General features: G+C 40.7%; 1 protein-coding gene and 1 non-coding gene across 2 annotated transcripts in view; one reads left to right on the forward strand and one right to left on the reverse strand.

The window, feature by feature from the left end:
• The window catches only part of FBXL7 (F-box and leucine rich repeat protein 7), a 415,738-nt gene that overhangs the window by 188,745 nt on the left and 214,827 nt on the right, over window positions 1-12,166 (reverse strand). The gene's annotated exons all lie outside the window — the stretch shown is intronic.
• LOC132423735 (U6 spliceosomal RNA) lies at window positions 4,274-4,375 on the forward strand. The gene has a single exon (XR_009519055.1). It is a non-coding gene; the product is annotated as a U6 spliceosomal RNA (small nuclear RNA).

Here is a 12,166-nt window from a genome sequence, read left to right on the forward strand (position 1 = left end):
GATATACAGATGGTTAAAAAGTTATGAAAAGATGCTCCCCATTATATGTCATCAGGGAAACACAAATTAAAATAAAGAGATAGCACTACATGCCAATTAGGATGGCTAAAATCCAGTAAACTGACAACACCAAATGCTGACAAGGATGAGGAGCAACAGGAACTCTCACACACTGCTGGTGGAATGCAAAATGGTACAGCCACTTTGGAAAACAATTCGGCAGTTTCTGCAAAAACTAAACCTACTTTTTTCATATGATCCAGTAATTGTGCTCCTTGGTTATTTCCCCAAAGGAGCTGAAAACTTATGTCCACACGGATGTTTATAGCAGCTTTATCTATAATTGCCCAAACTTGGAAGCAACCAAGATGTCCTTCAATAGGTGAATGGATAAACTGTGGTACACCCAGACAATGGAATATTATTCCATGCTAAAAATAAATGAGCTATCAAGCCATGAAAAGACATGAAGGAATCTTAAATGCATATTACTAAGTGAAAGAAGTCAATCTAACAAGTTACCTGTTATGATTCTAACTATATGACATTCTAGAAAAAGCAAAACTATAGAGACAATTAAAAAAAAAAAAAAAGAAAACAGTGGCTTCCAGGAGTGTATGTGTGTTAGTGCATGGGTGGAGATGAATAGACAGAGCACAAAGAATTTTTAGGGCAATGAAAATACTCTGTATGATATTATAATGATGGATATATGTCATTATATATTTGTCCACCCACAGAATGCACATACCCAGAGTGAGCCCTAAAGTGAACTATGGACCTTGGGGGATTATGATGTGTCAATGTAGGTTCATCCTTGGTAAAAAAGGTACCATTTTGGTGAGTGGTGTTGATAACAGAGGAGGCTATGCATGTGTAGGGGTAGGAGGTGTATGGGAATTATCTTTCCTTTCAATTTTGTTGTGAACCTAAAAGTATTCTAAAAAATAGTTTTTAAAAACCCAAAGAATCAAATTAAGTAAAAAATCTAGCAATCAATAAGCCAGATAATATTTATTTAATATTATACGAAGTATTATGAACTATAAAAAATTATAAGTTAGTTTCTGAATATGAGCATCTGTAATTTAGTAGCGTGCATGCAAAAATCATGCCAACAGTAAAGCTTCATGTGACATGAATTAACTAATCCACACATAGACCAGAAGAATGTTAGGAGAAGTTGCAGAGGAAGTAGTGATGATGCAGGTCTGACCGTGGAGGGGGTAGGATGGAGTATGAGCCGTTAAGGTTGGAGGTCAGCACGATGAACAAGGAAGAAAGGAGAAGGAAGCCAGCAGGCACGGGAGGTGGGCCAATGTCATGTAATCCTGATATAAACATGATGAAAACAGAACTGTATTTGGCAAGCCAGGTATAAGCAAGCTGTTTTAACTTGCCACATTTACACAGATGTTTGGGGTCAGGTTCACAAAGCAAAGAGAAGTACAACACAAGTCTAATAAGAATCCCCGCGTGCAGCAATTTTTTTAGCTAAAAATCACACTGTCTGTACAGTACCTCCTCTGCTGAGGGAACATTTGCCTCAGGAGAGATGTCCCAGGGAGAAATTATAAACAAAAGAGCATTAGCAATCGTGACGTCTGTACACAAAAAACATGGTTTTACAGTTTAGTTTAATCCTCTGTAGACAGTGCTTGATGAAATACATTTTCATGAGATGTGCATATTCTTAGCATTAGAAATTCTAGAGGCTTTGTGAAAATACAGTATGGTCTTCTCACTTGAGCAAATCAAGCCAGAATCATTTAGCACTGCTATTTACACCTCTAGGATACAATCCTTGCAATATGCAAGTACCGAGGAATTAAAGATGACTGTAGAATGTTAATAATAAGCTGCATCTTCACTTAAAAATCTTAATGTTTCTGGTTGGAGAACCAATTTCAGACCATTGTTGAATGTTCTGTTCAGTGGGTCATGTGGCATACATAAACAGGACTGAGATTCCAGAATAAGATGAAGTATAAATTAAAACAATAAACAATTATGAGGCATTGGTTTACACCATGTATCAGCAAGCTACAGCCCATGGGCGAAATCCAGTCTATTGCCTATTTTTGTAAATAAAGTTTTATTGGAACACAGCCACAGCCATTTATTTACATCTTGTCTCTGGCTGCTTTCATGCTATATGGCAGAGCTGAGTAATTGTAACAGAGACCAGATGGCCCACAAAGCCTAAAATATTTACTATCTGGTCCTTTACAGCAAAGATTGCCAAACCCTGGTCTCTGCTTTTAATTGTCAGCGCCTTAAAATATGTGTTAGTTTTCTATTGCCACTGTAATAAATTACTGCAAAACTAAGTCACTCAAAACAACACAAATTTATTATCTTATAATTCTGGAGGACAGAAGTCCTAAAATCAAGGTGTCAGCAGGTCTGTATTCTGTCTGGAAGTTCTAAGGGAGAATTCCATTCCTAGCATCTAGAGGCCAACTGCATTCTTTGGCTTATGGCCCCATCCTCCACCTTCAAAGCCAGCATTTCAGTCTCTCTCTGCTTCTGTTGTCATGAAGCCTTCTTTTCTTCTCTGCTTTTGCCATTACATCTTCTTCTTAGAGACTGACTGTCTTGCTTCTGTCTTATAAAGATCCTTGTTATTACACTGGATCCAGCCAGACTAATCCAGAATAATCTCCCCATCTTAAGATCCTGAACTTAATCATACCCGCAAAGTCCCTTTTGCCGCGTAACTTAGCATATCATAGGTTCCAGGAATTATGACGGGGCCATCTTCCAGAGGACATTATTTGGCATACCACAATATGTAAAATAATTCATTTTCCAAAGAGAGTGTAGGTGCTTGAAAAGAGACCCAAAGGTGGCTACATGCAATTTAATATAGACTTTTTTTAAAGATTTTTTTGATGTGGACCATTTTTAGTCTTTTATTGAATCTGTTACAATATTGCTTTTGTTTTATGTTTTTGGTTGCAAGGCATGTGGGATCCTAGCTCCCCCACCAGGGATCAAACCCGCACCCTCTGCCTTGGAAGGCAAAGTCTCAACCACTGCACCGACAGGGAAGTCCCTAACACAGACTTCTTAACATCCACCCAACTTCCTCCACATTTCTTAATTCTTCTTTCTCAAACCCTTCCCTCTGAATCTTGACCTCATTTCATCACTGTGTATTGCTATCTCAGAAAACAACTGAGGAAAGACATGTTCTTACATCTGAAACCTCGCATTCTTTGATTCAGAACAACAAAAGCTTTATTAAAATTTAAATGTACAATCTTCTCACAAGTTTTATCAACCAAAAAATCACGCTACTGGTATGTTTATCATCCTAATTTAGAGGAGACAAAAGCTTCATTCACATATACCTAAAAGACAGGATAGGAAATAATGAATGCCCTCAAAAAGGTAGGGGTAATCTTGCATGCATGCTTTGAAGATGGAGATGTTGGACTTAGGAAGGAAGATGGCAGGAAAGTCTTTATGTAATGGTTTCACTAAAGAAGGGTTGAAAGAAAAGCATAAGACGAGACATGTGTGGGGATGCCCCAAAGGGTACCTATGGGGAGAAGCAAATCCTACAAGTTAGATAGGTCACAGGTTATGTGATAGTGGATGGCAAACAGAATGTGGAAAACCTCAAATTCTAGACTAGAGAATTCAGACAACTTATAGATGCTGAAGGTTTCTGGTCTGAGTAGATGCTGGACCAGAGCTGTATTGATGGGATATTAGTCTGGCCAAATTTTAGAGGAAAAAGGGAGGTGAGATGACATAAAAGGGAATAGTTTTCCTTCCACCCCAAATGAGGAGAGAATGTCATGTGACAACGGGGGTAGGGATTGAAGTGCTGCAGCTGAAGTTGACACCTGAGGCTGCCAGAAGCTGGCAGAGGCAAGTCAAGATTCTCCTCTACAGATTTTAGAGGAAGCATGGCTCTGCAGACACCTTGATTTCAGATTTCTATCCTCCAGAGCTGTGAGACAATAAATGTCTGTGCTTTAAGCAACCTAGTTCGTGATACTTTGTTACAGCAGCCCAAAGAAACTAATACAACACCTCATGCTCAAAATAACAATAATCATTCAATAAATATTTATTGGCCACCTACTGTGTGTCAGGCACCATTCTAGGTGCTAAAGATACGGCAAACAAAACTGGAAAAAAAAAAAAAAAACTAGCTTAGCTCCTACTGGGGAAAAGACAGATAACACACAAACTATTAGGGTTTCGTATGGTGGTATCTATATGGAAAAAAGTTAAAGCAAGCAAGAGAGTGTGTGTGGTGCTCACTTTGGCAGCACATATACTAAAATGGGAACACAGAAAATTAGCATGGCCTCTGTGCAAGGATGATGCGCAAATTCAGGAAGCGTTCCGTATTTTTTATAGTATATTAACCCATATATATGGAATCTAGAAAAATGGTATAGGTGATCTTATTTGCAAAGCAGAAACAGAGACACAGACATAGGGAAGAAACGTATGGATACCAAGGGGGAAAGGGATAGTGGTGGGATGAATTGGGAGATTGGGATTGGCATATATACACTACTATGTATAAAACAGGTAACTAATGAGAACCTACTATATAGCACAGGGAACTCTACTTGGTGCTCCGTGGTGACCTAAATGGGAAGGAAATCCAAAAAAAGAGGGAACATATGTATACGAATGGCTGATTCACTTTGCTGTACAGCAGAAACTGACACAGCAGTGTAAAGCAACTATACTCCAATTAAAAAAAAAAGTGTGTGTGTGGGCACGTGCGCAAATGGGTGCATATGAGAGCCCAGTTTAAGATAACGGGGTCTAAAAAGTCCTCACTGTGAATGAACACCTGAGCATGTGAGGGGTGAATAGTCATCAGGGTATAGAGGATTGCTGGCAGAGGGGTCAGCAAGTGCAAAGGCCCTGAGGTCGCAACATTCCTGGTGTAGTCCAGGAAAAGCAAGGGGGTGAGAGCATGGATGGAGCAGAACATGCAAGAGGAAAACTGGTAAAAGTTGAGAGCAGAGAGTCAAAGAAGGTGTGGGTGGCTGGACTGTGTGTAGACCCTTGTATACTGCAAGAACACTTGTATACTGCAAGAACACTGGCTCTACTCTGAGTGGGTCCAGGAGCTTCGAAGGGCTTTCGACAGAGGACTGACATGATCCAACTCACTCTTTAACTGGATCACCTTGATTGTTTTGTTGAGTGTAGGTTAAACGGGGCCACAGTGGAAGCACAGAGATACCACTTGGGAGATTACAGCAATAATCGGGATGAGAGATGATGGTGGCTTAGAGCAGGGTGGCAGCAATGGACATGATAAGAAATGCCCTGACTCTGTATATTTTGAAGGTAGACGCGAGAATGTTTGCATCTTTAATGATGTCTTTGGGACCACGATGTAATGTCTTAACTTCCCAACTAGATTGTTAAGTTCATTGTGGGCAGGACCCAGGTCTTATGTGTCTCCAGGGACTTCTCCAGTCTTGGCCCTGGCATCTTACAGACAGCAGGTGCTGCATTTAACACACATTCTTGATCTTTCAATAAGAAGGAACTAACTTCTTACTTCCAGAGACCCACCAATGTCACGTGAGTATGATTCCAGAACACTTGCCATTTGAGTCAATGACCAACTATGTGAGAAAATGTTTCCTGGGACAACTCCAACCTTTGTCCTTTGCCAACAACCCTCCAACACATAACTTTACTGCTGTAAATTCAGCTATATTCAAATATTCCAACAGTGTGTTATTAAGCCTTGGGCATTTTTAAATTCCATAAATTTTACTTAAAGTGCTCTTCTGGTCTGAAAACAAAGAAAACCCGAAAGAAAAAGATATAAGTTGGAGGATTCATGTGAATAGAACTGAGAATAAAAGCACATTTGATTATTGGCACAAGTTTCTTGAAGCGAAAGAGGAAAAAAAAGGACTATTTCCTTCTGAAGATATTGTCTCAGAGATTTATACAAGTGTTCAGGGGATCTGATAACTGGTGGTTCATTCCCTAAAGCAAAAATTAACTGGTAAAGAGAACTCTTCAGCATCGAGATGTCAGGCAATGTGATATTTGGCATCAGAAGCTAAGTGTGGCACTCCCGTTCAGCTCCTTGCAGAGAGCGGTTGTAATTTCTAGCTACAGTAACTGAAAGTTTATTTGGATTGCTACTTTTTCAGGTAAAGGAATGCTGGGGTTGATTAGTAGTGAAAATTAGGTAAGGGCACCCTTCCGCACCTGCTAAGACACGTGACAGAGAGTGGACCCAGTACTCCGGTGGGATTCAGCACATCTGGTTTTCATTTGGAAACAAACCTACTTGTTTTACAGGTTTGTGCCTCCGTCCCATTAGCTGAGAAATGGGAACCAGGTGACAGGCTGAACTCTTCCCCATCTCTAGAGATGGGGCCACTTGTATAAGCACCTCGGTAAGCAGACGACACTGGGAAAGGATGGGTATAGCTCTGTGATTTGTCTTCAGATGTCAAACTGATGTTCTGATGCGAAACCAGGGCAGACAGGTATCATTCCTAATCAGACACCTACCCAGCCCCTGGGCATGAAGAGATTTAGAATGGAGAGCGAAACTGCAAGTAGAAAAGCATTTTAGGTCTTTCAGGAAATACATATCCAAAGCTTGGCAGAGAAATAAAAATAGTTGTCGGCCAGTTTAGGAAGACAGCAAGATACAGCAGAAAAACAAAAAGAGAGGAGGTGTTGATACAGAGGTGGGACAGGAAATAAAGGTAAAGGGAGAGAGCTGAAAGAAGAGGAAAGACACAGGGTGGAGAGAGGGAAGGTTGGAGACACGTAGAGAAGAATTTCCTGACACCACTCCTGGCTACTTACACAATCCCACAGTGGCTAAAGCAAGCTCTCCCATGAAGACGGAAGGGCATGTAGGTGCTTCAAGAAACTGAAGTGATTTTGGGCACAGGAACTCGCCTGACTCATCCAGCTCAGATGGAAAAACATCCCTGTGGTCTGTAATTTACACTTTTGTCCTCTGTAGAACTTTCAAAGTAGGTGCTCAACAATTATTTGTTGAAGGTGATTGAACAGTAAATACTCCAACACAGTACTTCAAGAGCAAGACAGACCCCTGGTTTCTCCTTTGGAAATTCTGTACTGGCGGGAAAAGTAGTATAGCCCTTTGAGGAAGGGCAACGCACTGAGGTGAAAATAGCATGAGAAGAAGTCAATATCCAATGGTGGGAGTGGTCAGGAGAAATATTTGGGCTAAGAAAGGCTGCATGATCACAGCACTGGATGGTGGATAGGTTGACATATTCTACACCCCTTCCACAAACACACTTTATATGGTTTATAGGCGGATCTAGCAAACAAACAATAAAACCCATTTCTGTAACTGGTTTCTGTCTAACCTTCTGACTCCTACTGCATTATATTCCTGGGGAAAATTTCCTAACAGATCCAACCAGTAGATTTTAACGTTGAAGGTTCTAGAAAGTCACAGGTCAACCCTTCCTTCTCACAACTGCTTAGTCCTTCTTTGTGACAACATTCTTGGAACTCCGTTGTCACACGGCAGCCTTCTGGGGCTCTGGGGCTCTTCTGATTCCAAAGTGTTTGGGGAATCACAAAGAGCCTTCCTAATTCCTCATGAAGCTCCTGGCTTCAACCTGGCAAATGCAAAGAGCTGGTCAACCTTCTTTTGCCTTGGATCCCTTTGTACAGAAATAGAGCCAAATGACAACATCCCTACACAGGGTACGTGTCACGAACAAGCATGTAGTGTGTTCATCCCGAGTACATACAGTTTAAAAACATTAGATTTTTATTCTTTAGATTTTTTTCAAACTGTATAGATTCTTTACTAAAAATGAAAGCTACTTATAGTGAGGTATGCGCACAGAGAAACGTTGTTATCCAGGTAGTCTAGAAAGACTATCGTGGTATTACTTTTTTTTAATCTAGCAAAATGTTAACAGATGAAATCCCTGTCCCCATGCTAAATGGATACCTTAAAGTGGAATTCACTCTGAAATTTTACGTGTAGTAAAGAATATTGAAAATCCTTGTACAATTTGCATACACTGGTCTTTTCTGGACCTGAGAGTCTGGAAAATATTTGAATAAGATGATTCGCTGATTTTCCTTTCAGGAATGAACACCAGAAGATCTGTAATCAATAATTCAACATGCCTCCAGGAGATGCAAATTATTACTATAAAGTGAGTTCTTTAAAAAACTGCTCATCAACTTTGTATAGTGACACACGGTAACTAGACTTATCACAGTGATCATTTTGTAACGTATAGAAGTATTGAATCACTATGTTGTACACCTGGAACTAACATAGTGTTGTAGGTCAATTATACTTCTATTTAAAACAACTGCTCATCAGATTGGCATGGTAATTTTGGGGGAAAAGTTACAATCTTGGAACCTCTGACGTCAAGGCCCAGTAAAGGGGGGGATGCAGATAAATGGGCAACAGAGATATAGGATTGAGGGTGTAAACAGTTAAAGTGAGTGGTGGCATAAGGTATCGCAGAGTGATACTTCTCAAAACCTTTGGATATATTTACAGAACAAATTTCATTTAATCAGTAACTATTAAGAACTTAAAATATATCAAATACTGTACTACTATGGATATTCATGGTGTTGAGAGGGAATTCAAATGGTAATAGTGAAGCCGGATCCGGTCTCTGTACCCCAACACCGAATTAATTCTTGGAGACAGAGTTTTGGGTGAAGGAGAAGCAAAGGGGGCCACAGCGGGCGAATGCCCTCAAGACTGTGTGTCCCAACTTGGAGGGGGTAGTGAGGAGTTTTATAGTAAAACTATAAAGGAGGGCGTGATCTATAAACTATAAACTAAAAAACTATCAAAGAGGGCGTGATCAGCTCATGGACAATCTTCTGATTGGTGGGGAGGTAAGTGGGAGTTGGCATCATCAACCTTCTGGTTCCAACCCCTCTGGGGTGTGTCTGCTTGTGAGTACCATACCTTTTCAACTTCTTCCACCTGGCAGGGGTTTCAGTATCTGCAAAACAGCTCAAAGATACGTATATCCCTTGTTGGGGAACCAGGACCCTGGCCCAAGGCTGTACTATTGTTTCTTTTGACTGTTCCTCCCTTGTCTCCTGCATCCCCTCCATTCCCTAATTAGCAACTGTCTGAACCTGCCCATAGGAACTCAGGGAAGGTCACGGAGGCTGAATTAAGCCTATTTCCTATAATCAAGAAATGGGGGACACAAAGGTTTTTGTGCCCAGGAGCCCTACAGGGTCCTGCTCGGTAGTAATAGGAATCCTGATCATCTAGCATCTTATCTTCCTAGTAAAAAAAAAATGTTTCTATCTCATGACATTACTTGAAAATTTGAGGCAGATGTCTCATGAAAACAAATTCTATTGCCTGATTCACGTGGAGATTGGAACCTGATCTACAAATGCCCTATAACCAATAATCGCCCCCATTCCTTTCTTCTTCCTCCTCCTTCTTGTAGGAATGCAGACTCATTTTTACTGATGTACTGACAGATATATAATAATATTGGAAAGGACGCCACACCTTCAGAGATTTGTAGGACTTAGAATATGGTATGTAGCAGACAGTGAGAGCCTAAAGGTTGAAAAGCAGCTGATGAGAGCGACCAGGTTAGGAGACGGAAAGGAGGGTGGGCTGGAGCAGAAAGGTGGGAGATGGCAGGATAAACTAGGGCAGGTGAGAGAGATAGCTAAAGAATTGAGTCAAGGTCAGGAAGAGTGAATGCATGTGGACAGGGGTCCTAGGGCAAGTAGAGAAAGTATAAGCCCAGGTGAAGAGTGAAAGACTGGGTAAAGTAACGGGGCATGAGAAAAGCGCTTTCCTGGGTTCACTGCCCCAGGTAGATGTTCTGTAAACTGAAGGTTTGAATTTTAATATGCCCAGCTGGTCCTCCATCGCTGTGCCCTCAACATATCAGAGATTCCCACGTCTATATCATCAGCTCAGAGGCCTCCTCTGAGATCCTCACTCACAATCTAGTTCCATGCTCTGCCCTGACATCTCTGAGTTTATCTGGCAGACGTCTCCAGCTTAACTTGTCCACCACTGAATCCATGCTTCCCCACCCCAGATCTGTCTCCTTGCGCCAGTATTTTCCACCTCAGTAAAGAGCACTATTATCTCCCATGAATTCAACCAGGAGCCCGGGAGAATTCCTCCTTCCTTACTTCTCCCTTAACCCTCTTCTACTTTCTTCCAACAGTAAATTCTTTAATCCTACCTCAAACCTTTCCGTACCTCGTGTTCATCACTGCTGCTACCTGATGAATGGAATACTGCCTGTCATATCAGTAAACAAAAAATGTCACCGTCATCACAGCACAGCCACTGCCAACAGTGAGCTGGTGAGCTCTGTGGGGACTCAGGAAAGAAAAGAACACCTGCCATCTAGCAGCCACCAGACTGCAGCCACTCCCCACAGAGAGCCCTGAGGAAAGGCAGGATGTGAAAACAGAACACTGGCCCCAGAGAGCTAAGGTGCATATCAAAGGAACAATTTCAGGGAGCCCAGACTCTTGCATCTTCCCCTACAGAGAAAAGCACCAAGTTCCTTAACTTGAGATACCTAGTTTTCCTTAATTAACAATAATCCTTTGATGTTCAGACTAACTGCCCTTTGCTGCAAAACTATATATCCTGGCTCTCCCCCTCACCTCCTTGGAGCAGTTCTCCCGGGGTTACCTGAGATGCTGCCTCCCTGGCTTGAAGTCCTAAAAATTCTCACCAAATAAAACATAACTCTCAACTTTTAGGTTGTGCATATACTGTTTAGTCAACATACCTTAATCAAGTTCACCATCATTCCTTGGATGAACTATTAAACACCCACTTCCAATCTTCTGCACCAGAATCCATTCTCCACTTTTGAGCAAGGGTGAATGTCTTAAAATGTCATTGTATCATGTTCATCGTGGTACATTCATTTACCATGTCCTCCTGTTCAAAATCATTCAGTACCTGCCTCTTTCTTTATTCCCATAGAGAACAGCTCTCTTGGTGACTGAATTCCATGCTGCCTCAGTGCCTTTGCACACATACTTCTGCCTGGGATGTTTTCACAGAACTGACTCCTTCTCACCCTTTAAGTTCAGCTTAAAGGTTCCATTCTTATAGTTTATCCTTTCTGGAGCAGCTATTCTCTGTTATTCTCTATCACAACGTCCCATTTTTCCCTTCAAAAATTAACATTTTATTTATTACTTTTTTCCCCATTAGATTATGAGTTCAATTTGGGCAAGACCTACAACTCTTTTCTTCACTATTGACTCACCAGCACCGGATATACTGCCTGGAACATAGAGGCACTCAAAGATTTATTCAGTACATAAAGAAATAAAAATAATCCAACAATGTCAAAGTCTTTTGGGGGTAATGCATGTTATATATTATTTTCCGACTTTGAATCTCTAGAACAATTTTTATGTTACCATTTGGACAATTAAAATATGAGTGTCCAGTGATTATTTACCATTGTGGTACCTAATTAGTACCTGCTGTTTAATATTTTGCCAAGCTGCCTCCCAAACAAGACTTGAATGACAAGGACCAAATCCCTAAGTCCATTCATTCACTCAACAAATGAGACACAGACACCGTTCTAGGGGCTGTAGCTACAGAGCTGTACAAAACAGGCATGGTTCTCACCCTCCAGTGGACATGGGCTATCCTCATATTCGTTAATTTAATCTATTAAATTAAATTAAATCGATTAAATTCGTTAATTTAATCTATTAAACAGAGCATCAAGTTCTGTTGACGACAAAAGGTAGATAACAATAAACAAACAGGAATTCCTGCCCTCCCGAGTTCACATTCTTGTGTACATGAGCTTAAATGTGTACATTACAGTACTTAGCCTCTAACGCTGAGACTGTTAATATGTATTTAAGGATTTCATGTCAAAACATGTTAAGTTGGGAAGGAGTTAGATAACTACGTGTTTACGAAAATTCAATGCACTTCTTCAATCACAAAGAAGGCAGCCAAATAAATAAATATTAAATAAATATATAATCAAAAGAAAATACAAAATTAGAGGTGGGGCAGTCCTGAAGCTCTGATTACCATGATTCTTTTTAACCCATTTAAACCAGGTAAAAATTGCCCACATCATTTTTTTTTTTAACCCAATCCACCCTACCAATCTGAATGAACTGTCTATGC

Source organism: Delphinus delphis, chromosome 3 (assembly GCF_949987515.2).
Source record: "Delphinus delphis chromosome 3, mDelDel1.2, whole genome shotgun sequence".
NCBI lineage: Eukaryota > Metazoa > Chordata > Mammalia > Artiodactyla > Delphinidae > Delphinus > Delphinus delphis.